This window comes from Tursiops truncatus, chromosome 17 (genome assembly GCF_011762595.2).
Source record: "Tursiops truncatus isolate mTurTru1 chromosome 17, mTurTru1.mat.Y, whole genome shotgun sequence".
NCBI lineage: Eukaryota > Metazoa > Chordata > Mammalia > Artiodactyla > Delphinidae > Tursiops > Tursiops truncatus.
Genome location: NC_047050.1, coordinates 47,191,616 through 47,203,621, shown reverse-complemented (window position 1 = coordinate 47,203,621; position 12,006 = coordinate 47,191,616). Strand labels below are relative to the sequence as shown.

General features: G+C 41.1%; 1 long non-coding RNA gene across 1 annotated transcript in view; it reads right to left on the bottom strand.

Annotated features, from left to right (window-relative positions):
* Positions 1-589: 589 nt before the first annotated feature.
* Positions 590-12,006, bottom strand: part of LOC109551039 (uncharacterized) — a 96,425-nt gene continuing 85,008 nt past the window's right edge. The window contains exon 14 of the long non-coding RNA XR_012327303.1: positions 590-11,993. This is a non-coding gene — a long non-coding RNA (uncharacterized lncRNA). The remainder of the gene's footprint in view (positions 11,994-12,006) is intronic.

Here is a 12,006-nt window from a genome sequence, read left to right as displayed (position 1 = left end):
CATATGTTCAAACTGAAATCTGAACAGAGCAACCACTAAAATGCATGAATGTTTAACTATACTGTGATGCTTGAAGAAGGTAAGGGCTGTGAAAGCAAATGATCCAATGTGTGACTGTTCCATCTGCCAGATATGTTAAGGTCTACTCCCTAGAGCTAATTAAAGGAAACTAAAGGATGGAAAAGAAAAAGATCAGGTGGCAGGCCTTCTTCAGATTTTAGGTAGGTTGCATGTCGTAAACTTCTTAAGGCTGCTGGGTAAGATGGGAACTTCACATGTCTTCTCAATTGAAAACATTCTAGTTGGTTTACAAAGATTGCCTCTCAGATCCTTCAACTGATGATATGAATCACAATAAGGCCTAAGAGTGATCGACTGTAGGATTTAGAAATAAATTTTTCTTTCTCTCCTTGCCCAAAAAGCAAACTAGCTAAAAGTGGGAATTTTCCTCTATCAGAGGCGGTGTTCTTGCTTTCCCCTCCTCACTGCCTTTTTTGCAGTACTCACATTTTGTCCACTTTTGTCCATCATCAAATATTCAGTGGTTCAAGTGGCATTCAATGAATTAACCAAATGATGAACGACAGGATGAACAAGGAGAATTTATTCTGCTCAGCGCTCCCTTCATTGCACCAAATAAGTATATTCAAATTCAAACCGTAATCACAGAATGTAGTCAGGGTCTTACAAAGTTGCACCAGTTGCATTTTCACTTAAACTCTTAAAACTTTCACTCGTAAACTTTCATTTTCACTCTTAAACTTTCTTCTTTCTTGGTTTTAAAGAGCCTCTGCCTTCCTCAAACCTTAAAGGCTCCTAGCACAGTTCTCTACTCAGAACAAGCACTCAGTTAGCACATGTTTATAGAAGGAATGAGTGAGGAAAAAAAAAAAAGAATAAAAATGATTATCATTTCACCAGTCGATAAAATAAATACTTAAAATCAGAGGAATGTCACGGGCTCCATCCATTCTGGCAAAACTCCATGAAATTTTACAAATCTGTGCCTTATGTTCTCAAGCTATAAATCTCATCACACTCAACCACATGGCGAAATACAGGAGAATGTCTATCATGGATATTTCTACATCTTCATTTCGACATGCAAATTCACGAGTGAACAGGATCTTAGAAAACTCTCTAGTTCCTACCAGTGAATTTGGCTATGTGGATGCACAAACGCAGCTTTTAAACCTCAGAGGTTTTGGTTGCAGAATTAGTCCTCTTAACAGAGCTGGAGTTGAGAGGATGATGGCTGTGGCTCAGAGGTGAGAGGGCTCTAAAAACATCCCTGGTCCGGGTTAAGGTTCTTTGCAGAGATCATGATGAGTGTTGCAGACCATGCTGAAATGTTGGGCCCACATTACTAGACGGGTCTATTCTCTAAGGATCGCTTCCCAATGATGGCATAGAAACTACTCAAATGCCATGATGCTTTTTTCCTTGTCCTACCACTGCCCAGCACAGCATACCTGTCTCTGCCTGAAATTTTGCCTAGGAGACCCATTTCTTTGAGTCTCAAACCGCATGTATTCATCCATTTAGTCAACAAATACGTATTAAGTATCTACTGTATTCTAAGGATCATGCTAAGGATACAAAGGCAAATGAGACCCGGTCCCTGCCCACAAGAGATTTAAAACTAGTGAAAATACTGTTAAAACAGAAATACTACTGAAAACAGTTGCATGTTAAACTGCCTTCAATACCACCTTGTTGTGCGTTTTTGTTGTTGTTGTTTTTGCTTTTGTTTTGTCTCTGAGAAAGAGCAAATCGGCCTGTTAGGCCCCCAGAGAATTTTCTCAGGATTCTTTTTGCCTGCAGTTTGAGGTTTGTAACACCAGATGGCACAACTGAGTCTCAGACTGAGTAAGTTCTCCTGAAACATGAAAAAGAAAAGAACATGGCTGAACACGTGTCCTTTTAAATATCACTTATTAATATAAATTGAACAAAATAAAAATATATAATCTTCATATGAAATAATTAAGTATTAAAATAACAGAAAAGGAAATCAACAACTATACCACATGACCTTTAAGTGGACTTTTAATCTCCTGATCACATTTTTTCTTTAATTTTGTTCATTTGGAAACTCCCAGGTCTTTCTTAATTAGGCACCAGTCTTTCCCTCATCCCTTCCTTTGGATTTTTAACACTTGGTCCTAGTTATTCTGTGCTTTTCTGCCTACTTCCATGGACTGTAATGTTGTTTCCGGTTACTACCCTCTCAACCTAATTCTTTTATTAAACTCTGTTTCAAAGTAGGGCTTATATTTTCCATTCCTATTCAAATCCTGACCTTTTCTGAATCTAAAACATAAACTCTTTAATCACTGGTTCTCAGCTGGGGACATTTTTGCCTCCCAGAGGACACTTGGCAATGTCCGCAGACGTTTCTGATGGTCCCTACTGCAGAGGGGAGGGAGGGATGGGAGTGCTGATGGCATAGAGAGGGGAGAGGCCAGGAATGCCGCAAAATACCCAAAAATGCACAGGACAGACCCCACCACAAAGAGTTAACGAGACCCCATTATCAGAAGTTGAGAAACTCTGACTTTGCAGGGCTGCAGGAGGTCCTAAGATCACAGGAGTCCTGTCAAACCTGGGTGTGCTGAGAAAATGCAAGTTTCTTCCCTTTGTGGCAGGGATTTCCACGTAATAGTCCAAGTGAATTGTCATCTGTCAGAAACTTCGCTTTTAAAGATTACTATTAAAATGGGTCTCTTCTTCTTTTAAAAATCATAACATAGTCCAAACATAAGCTCACAAATACCATCTTTATGCAAATCAGAACCTTAGCTGTTTCACACTTTATTAAGAATTAGTTGACAACTAGCCAGGAACAAGATAGGATGCCAGCTGTGTGAAAAGAAGCCTTTAACTGTAGGAAGGTGTTATTCTTAGTGAAATAAGTCAGACAGAGAAAGACAAATACGGTAGGTTTTCACTTAGATGTGGAATCTAAAAAATAAAACAAATGAACAAATACAACCAAACAGAAACAGACTCACAGATACAGAGATCAAACTGGGATTTATTGGAGGGGGGGAAGGTAGGGGAGGGGGAAGTAGGTGAGGGGGTTAAAAGATACAAACTACTAGGTATAAAATAAAGAAGTTACAAGGATGTCATGTACAACACAGGGAATATAGTCAACATTTTATAATAAGTTTCTATGGAGTATATCTTTAAAAATATCAAATTACTCTGTTGTATACCTGAAATTAATATGTTATTGTAAGTCAACTATACTTCAATTCTTTTAAAAAAGAAGCCTTTAACTGCAGAGGGGGGAAATAGCGGCATATACATATTTGCTTTAGAGTTTTCCCTTGACAACGTTAAACTTTATCTGAGCCCTGTGTTCCCAGAAAGCGGCTACAGTTAAGAAATCCCCTCCAATGCTATCACGTTCCAAGAAAGGGCAAAGCACAAAGGATCGCCCTGCCCTGGCAGAGATTCCTCAGGACTCAGATAAGGCTCACTCTCTCCTACCTTTTCTCAGCACTCCTTGTTTACTTGCTTTTCTGTAAAACTCCAGGTTTTCTTTCTTTTCTTTGAGGTAGTTCTCACTAGTGAACACTTCCCCTACTGTGAGAGCCTAAATAAAATCATCTCCCAGCTGGTCTTTCACACCCTCCTATCTGTCCCCCTGTTGTTTCACTAATTTTAGGTGGCCAGACCTCAGGGCTGCTCAGAGGAAGACGAATATCTCCAAACCTCCTCCAGGCTAGGGAGACCCCACTGAGAGAAAGAAAGGAGCTGGATTCCACTTCTCCATCAGCCTTTCACGACGTCCCTGCAAAACGTTGCTCTGGCAGACACCAGTCACTGAGGTGTTTGTAATGAGAGACGCACCCAAGTCCAAATGTTGGGCTCTCTCTTCTGTGAAAGGAAAATCAAAATGGAGTCAGCATTGTGAAGAACTCTCTCAAATGGAACCAGGAAGCCATTGAGGAAGTGCGCCTTATGCATGTCTCAGCCTGGATGGAACCTGAATTTTGACCACTTATTGTCTTCACGTGGTCATCCAGAACGTCTGCCCAATGTTCCAGAAACTCAAGACACTTATCGGACCCTTACCCTTAAATAACTCATGACAACCTATCCCTTCAGGACAACTATTTCCTTTCTAGCGTCAGAGTCGGTCATAATTCCTGCCAGACAACTTTAGCAACCTTGTGGCTTCTGCCTTTATAATCCCCTGATTCTTTCTCTTCCCCAGAACTCCCGGCTTTACCCAAACGTGTCTCCTGAATTACAATTCCTAAGACTCCCAACTAAAGCTCTTTGCTCTCTGCAGCCTCAGTACTGATTACTGTTTGACACTTCAACACCACTGCTGCTACCCTGCTGGGTCGGGGGTAGGCGTTAAGAGGTAGGGCAGTTAAGACAGGAACCCTATGGGATAATCTATGGATGAGATGAAATGCCAGGATGGACCAACCTCCTCCAAGAGGTGTGAGGCGTGCAGCGGGCTGGGTGGATGTCAGGGGAGGGGTCGGCTCGCAGAGGCTCATTGGCATTTGCCATCTTCCATGTGTGTTACACACGTCCCTAAACGATGGTCCCAGTTCACTCCCACCCAATCCCAGTGGTCTTTACCCTCTAACGCTCTCCTTCAAGTCTCTTTCCAATCTTCATCCTTGCATAAACAGTAAATCCTACCTGCCCTGGGGCTTTCCCTTTTGATTCTCAAGAATAGAGTTTGGATGCCAAAAGAACTGAAAGCTAACCTTTCTATCTTTACATTCTTACATTGAAATCCCAATTTCCCCCTTAAAATCCCAATTCCTCCTCGTCTTCCTTAGACACCCTAGGGAAAGGATCAGAAAGTGTGGGCAGGAAAATGAGAAAATCACAAAGATTAATACTAAGTGAAACCGTGATACTAATTCTTTCAGAGCTCAGTGACCATTCATCATTTGCCTGATAAGTACTGGTAACCGGGAGGATATAAGGTACAAACGAGAAGGATGAGGGAGAGATGATTCCAAAGTTTTGAGCCGTAGCGGCTGTGCGGATGGAAGGTGATGACGCTGGCAGAAGTGGGCACGTCGGGAGGTGAGGTGGCTCTGGGAAAGATGAAAACCAGGCCTTGTTAGCTTGAGGCAATAGGAAGACATGTGTGTAAGTGGAAAGTCTTCTGCACTGTGGGATACAGTTAGAGCTCAGGCAGCGGTTAGGGCCGCAGGTGTTATCTATGAAGGCTCTTGTTTAGCATCACGCATCAGTAGCAGTCGCCCAGAGATAATTAGTAAAGAGGGAGACATAACTGTTACAAATCAAAAACCACCCACATTTAAGAGGCAAGATTTAAGAAGAAAACTCAGCCACAGTGACAGCAGAAACTACAAGAAAATGAAAGAAGGTGCATTTTCACAGAAGTCCAATAAAAATTTTTTTTGTCAAGTTGGAGGAAACAGTCCCCAATGTCCAAATGCTGCAGAGAGGTCAAGAAGGATGAGTCTGAGGAAAAGCAATTGAATTTGGTCTTCAGAAAATCACCAGGGACCTCAGAGAATAGCTGGCATGGGGGACGTAGGGTGTTAATCAAACCTCTGGCCCTGCTCACCCTTACGAGCCTGGGAAGTCATCCAGGTAGTTTGGGAAGCTTCTGAGGCCATCATTATTTACAGGAGTCACCGTTAAACAACCTAAGAACAACTTTCCAAATAAAGATTTATATTCACCATTTGAATTTGAAGAGAAGTAAGTGTAATGATGGGAAAAGCACTGGATTTGAATTCCAAGTCCTTGGGTCAGTGGATGTTCTGGTTCGGCCACCTACCAACAGTGAGAACTGGGCCAAGGCAGTCTCTTTGGTCCTTTATTTCTTCTTCCATGGGAAGAATGGGGTTATTGAAGAATCAGTACTCAATAAGGTTGTTTTGTTTTGGTTTAGTTTTTACTATAGCACAGTATATATGTATAAGGTATTTAATATATAGTTGTCACAGAGAATTGAGTCAAGCTAGTCTAGAAACAGGAAAACTGAAGACTTTAGTGTAAAATTCTGCAGTGAATGACAAAATTCCAAGTCTCCTAAGCTTGGAATAAATTAAATTAAATGTCTCTCATTAAGAGGTACAAACTCCCAGTTACAAAAATCAGTGAGTTCCGGGGATGAAAGGTACAGCACGGGGAATACAGGCAATAATAAAGGAATATCTTAGTATAATAACAGATGGTAACTAGACTCCTCGTGGTGATTGTTTTGAAATGTACAGAAATATTGGCTCACTGTGTTGTGCACCAGGAACTAACATAGTGTTGTAGGTTAATTGTACTTCAACAAACAAACTCATAGAAAAAGAAATCCGATTGGTGGTTACCAGAGTTGGGGGATGAGGGAAAGGTGGATTTGGATGAAGGTAGTCAAAAGGTAGAAACTACCAGTTATAAGATAAATGAGTACTAGAGAGAGGTGTAATGTACAACACAATAAATACTGCTGAATGTTATTTATAAAAGCTGTTAGAGAGTAAGTCCTGAGTTCTCATCACAAGGAAAAAGGTTTTTTTTCTATTTCTTTAATTTTGTGTCTATATGAGATGTTGGATATTCACTAAACTTACTGTGATAATAATTTCATGAGGCATGTGAGTCAAATCATTATGCTGTACACCTTACACTTACACAGCGCTGTATGTCAATTATACCTCAATAAGACTGGAAGAAAAAGTAAACAAAAGGAAGATGCGCTGCCCTTCACACACACAGTGTGCAGACCCAAAAGAGAATTAGATCCTTTGGGACAAAAGTCTACCTCTGGCTGAATGATTTACTCCATACTTTTCCCACTGGGGTCCCCAGCTTCTCAAGTGGGGTACATCCTCCACAGTGCAAGGAAGCATACCTAAGGGTCCTAAACAAATTCACTGAGGCCGGCTGGAACATCAGTTATGTTCAGGTTTTGAGCAGGGGTACAGGGTATTTTTATGTTATAACACAAGGTAAATGAGATACACTGTGGTATAGAATGCAAAATGTACGTGATGTTTGAGACAAAGCCCATGACTTCAAAGTAATTTCAAAATCATAGCAGGCCATTTGGGGCCACACAGGCCCAGATCGATGGACATTTTTTTAAACTCTTACTTGCTTTTATGTGTACTTCAGTGGGAAAGTTTGAATAGCACTGTTACTTTGTTCCTTATTCTCTTTTTCACTGAAGACATAATTGTAAAGCCCACTTTACCTCTACTTAGGATTGATGTTCAGCCTTACCAGCTGACTTCTGTTCTCATTGCTAGTTGCCTATGTCACACCTATAGTTAAGTAACTTGAAGAGCTTACCTGACATGCTTGTTTTCGTTTTTGTCTTGTTCTCTTCTTTTATCAAATCTTGTAAACCTCTTTTAGAACAGGGGCTGTGCCTAACTTTTCTGGGGCGCCTGGGCAATGTCCACACCTATATCTTGCATGCAATAGGCACTCAATCAATTACACTGAACCAAGCAAAAGACTGCAGAAGGCTAATTATTATCATTCCTTTTAATAAGTAACATTATGAAACATACTATTTATTAGTAAGTGGGGGATAGCAGGGGAGGGGGATAAATTAGGAGTTTAGGATTAATGGATACACACTACTATATATAAAATAGATAAACAATAAGGACCTACTGCATGGTACAGGGAACTATATTCAGTACCTTGTAATAACCTATAATAGAAAAAGAATCTGTATATGTATAACTGGATCACTTTGCTGTACACCTGAAACTAACACAACATTGTAAATTAACTATACTTCAATTTAAAAATGGTAAAAAAACCCCGGAAACTTACTATTTAAAAGTACTATTTTAAAGCACACTGTCTCATCTGATTCTCACAAGAGCTTAGATAAGTCAAAACACAAGATATCGAGTCAAAACTAGAAACCATATTTCCAGAATGCTTTTCAATTAGACAATCAATCCAAAAATATTTACTGAGGACCTACTCTAAGCTAGGCACTCTTCTGGGCTTTAGGAAACATGATAGATAGATAGATGGTTAGATACAGGGTTACATAGATAGGTAGATAGGGATACAGAGATATAACTATTCAGCACATCTCCCCATGGAGGAAGAACAGACATATAAAATAATTAAGTAATCAGCAATTGCTGAAAGAAGTTCAGGGAGCCATGGAAGCAACACACAAGGAGGCTTTTATTAGGATTAGTGAATATTGGCTTCCCACCTGCTGTCTACAAAATCTCCCGTGCCTCTCTTCTATTGCCCTGGGTCCATTTTATGGCAGGAGGAGAAAATGCACCTAGGAATATGCTAGAGCTGAAGAGGAACCAAATAATAGGAACAAATATTTGGCCGAAGATCTATTTAACTACTTAGTTTGTCTCACTGAGGGAGGACAAGTTTCGAATATAGCCTTATCAACATAAGAATATGTTTCTTCTTTATTATCTTGGTTGCCATGGACTTGAATTTCGATGGGGCAATTTTCAGCACTTAAACACTTGATTGCCACTAATAACCAAAGTAATAGCACAACAGTGTTTAGGTTTAATTTATGGGTATTTAACATAACTTTAAGTATGGATTTCTCCAAAGCAGCTGCTATTTTATTGGAGCTAAGTTACAAGGACATCCTATCCCGCAGGAGTAATCACAAGCAATGCAAATGACCCCGTACACTTATCTCGACCCTGCAGATTCCCTGTAATACAGAGCTTGATGACCATCAATTGCTAACACCAGTTTGACAGATGTTTCCCCCTGCGGTCTTGCTTTAGTAAGGCTTCGGTAGTGAGGACAAGCTAAATTTGATTTTTTTTTTTTAATCCCCCTGCCTTTTTAAACGAACCCTCTTAACCTTCATTTCCTCAGGGCTTGCCTGCAGGTGGACAAGCGAACTTCTCCCGTAGTCCACCAGGGGCCGCTGTTCTGCAAGCAGTGACAGCAGGGAGGATTTGCCTTCCACCTCCAAGTAGGACGAAATTGCTGGTGGAGGCAACAAAAACACTCCTTTCAAAATATGTTTTTCAACCTTGAAAACACTATGCTAAGTGAAAGAAGACAGACACAAAGGTCACATATTGTATGATTCCGTTTATGTGAAAGATCTAGAGTAGGCAAGTCCGTAGAGCCAGAAAGCAGATTCGGGGTTGTAGGGACAAGAGGAAGAGGGGTGGGAAAGCGAGCGACTGCTTTATAGGTTCTTGGTTTCCTTTTGAGGTGATGATGAAGTTCTGGAACTAGATAGTGGTGATGGTTGCACCACATTGTGACTATATTTAACTTCACTGAATTGTACAATTTAAAATTAATTCACTTTGTTATACAGCAGAAACGAACACAATTGTAAAGCAATTATACTCCAATAAAGATGCTAAAAAATAATAATAAAATAAAATTAAGATGGTCAGTTTTGTGTGTGTACATTTCATGACAATTTAAAAAATTGTTTTCCAGTATTCCTTGTTCTCTGGCATTTACATACTACGTCATATAAATCTCCTATTTAGAGATCATAAATGGATCCTACAAGAAACGACATCGGGTCTGTATTTGTTAAAGCTTGCTTCCCTTCTGGAGGAAACTCCCATCCTGACTCCCACGTCCTGACACCTGTTGTCCCCCCATCACGTCCCCTCCGCCCACCTCTTACTCCAGCCCTGGTTGCGTGGTCAGCATCGCGCCTCAGCTGCACCGTGAGTTTCTCCACTCGGTGGGAGGGACCCCGCGGGATACTGCCCAGCATGTGAACCACCGGAAGTGCCGGGGCTTAACACTCAGGGCTGGGGACTGGTGGGCAACGCCACCTGCCTGTGTCCTTGGCCAGACAATACTGGGGTGCATTCTGCATGGCTCCTCCAGAGACTTCAGTGAAATCAAACAGAGCTCCAGTTTCTCACAGCAGTGATCAACTCAAGACCACCCCTCTAGATGGTCCCCCCTCCTTCCCCCCAGTCCCTACCTCTGTTCTCTGGAGTCCCTCCCCATGAATAAATGCAGGAACACAAGCCACTGCCTCAGGATCTGCTTTCCAAAGGGAAGACCACGCCATCAGAGAGCCCGCTGTTGACAGAAAACAGATGCAAGAAGGTCCTTGACATTTTCAGCTTCTGATACAGCACCTCACCTTGGCATTGGATGCTAGAGTCACTGTCCACCGCTTCTGTCACATAACCTACCGTTCTACACACACACACACACACACACAGGTTCCCATCCTTATTTCCATATATATATATTCTAAATTTTATTGAAGTATACTTGATTTATAATGTTGTGTTAATTACTGCTATACAGCAAAGTGACTCAGTTATACATATATATATTCTTTTTCATATTCTTTTCTATTATAGTTTACCCCAGGATATTGAATATTGTCCCTTGTGCTATACAGTATGATCTTATTGTTTACCCCTTCTATATATATATACTGGTTTGCATCTGCTAATCCCAAACTCCCAATCCTTCCCTTCCCACCCCACTGCCAACCTTATTTTTTTATTCACGTGAGGAGGCCATGTGCTTTAGAGAAAGGTGTATTGCCTTGAAATCAAGGATGTTTAGATCATCATCAAGGCTGCACAAGGACCCCAATTTGTGTAATCTGGTTCGGGGGTCGCTTTAAAGTGGAGATAACAGCAGGACCTTCTGGGGTTGCCATGAGGGTTAGATGATTAAGTCTTCAAAGCAAGTTATAGAGTAGTTTCCTTCTCCTCTGCCTGAAATTATTTTAGGATGAGCCTAGAGAGAGCTCAGGCTTAGACAGCAAATGGATCTGATTTTGAATCCTGTGTCCCCCAGTTGTTAGTTGTAAGGCCTTGGGCAAATTCTTCGACCTCACTCCTTCAGTGTTCTTATCTTTAAAATGGGGATAATAACCTTGCTTCCCATGAATGCACTAGGAGCTGTGGACTCACCTATTACCGATCACCTATCCTCAGTGAAGATTTCTTTCAGTGGTACCAGTCTATACTAATCCACACATGCTTCTAGCTTTCTTTCAAGGTCCATATTAAATATTGCTTCCTGTTCAAAGTTGTTTGATACCACCCCCTTCGTACATTTTATCTCTTTAAACTTTCATCATCCTGAGTTGAGATGTCTTATATTTATCTCACTCTGCCCTACCTAAGAACTGCAGTGTGTCCTTCGTATCTTCCCCATTCCTTCCTTACAGACAATTCTTAGTGCCTTAAGGTAAGAACACTATCGTACTCATCATGTACATGGCACCTGTAGATAGGGCTGCCTCATTGCACAACTCCAGGGCGGCATTCACACTGTAGTGTACGGGAACTGCAGCCTCTAGATCTGTACAGTGCACAGACCTGCCCACAGTGATGTTGCATATATAGTGGACTCTCAACAAGTATATGTTAGATTTTTTTCTTTTTTTATTGAAGTATAGTTAATTAACAGTGTTGTGTTAGTTTCAGGTTACATCAAAGTGATTCAGATATATATAGATATATAGAGATATTCTTCTTCAGATTCTTTTCCATTATAAGTTATTACAAGATATGAATAGAGTTTCCTGTGCTATACAGTAGGTCTGTGTTATTTATCTATTTTATATATAGTAGTGTGTATATGTTAATCCCAACCGCCTAATTTACTTCTCCCCGCTGCTATCCACTTTGGTAACCATAAATTTTAGTAAGTGCTAGATTAACCTCTCTGTGACTCCATGGAGTCTAGCCATGGAGCCCCTTTTCTAATGTACATTATGCAATACAGATCAAAATGGGGAAATCCTAGTGGACAGGAGAGAAAGAAGAGGTTGGATCCAGGCCTCCTGGGCACCGCTACAAGACAACCCACTTCAGTAAGTCTTTGATGCACCTCCAAGGGACCCCTGGACTAGATCACCTCTGCACCTGTAGGCAGAGCTGACATTCCCGCCTACTTCGTCGGTGCCCAGAGGGCAGTTCCAGGAGTGAATTTATGTGGCTCTGAGAGGCCCAAACGTCTGCGATGAGTTGGACTTGGATATAGACATTATCCTCTTCATCATTGTCACCCTGAAGAACAGTC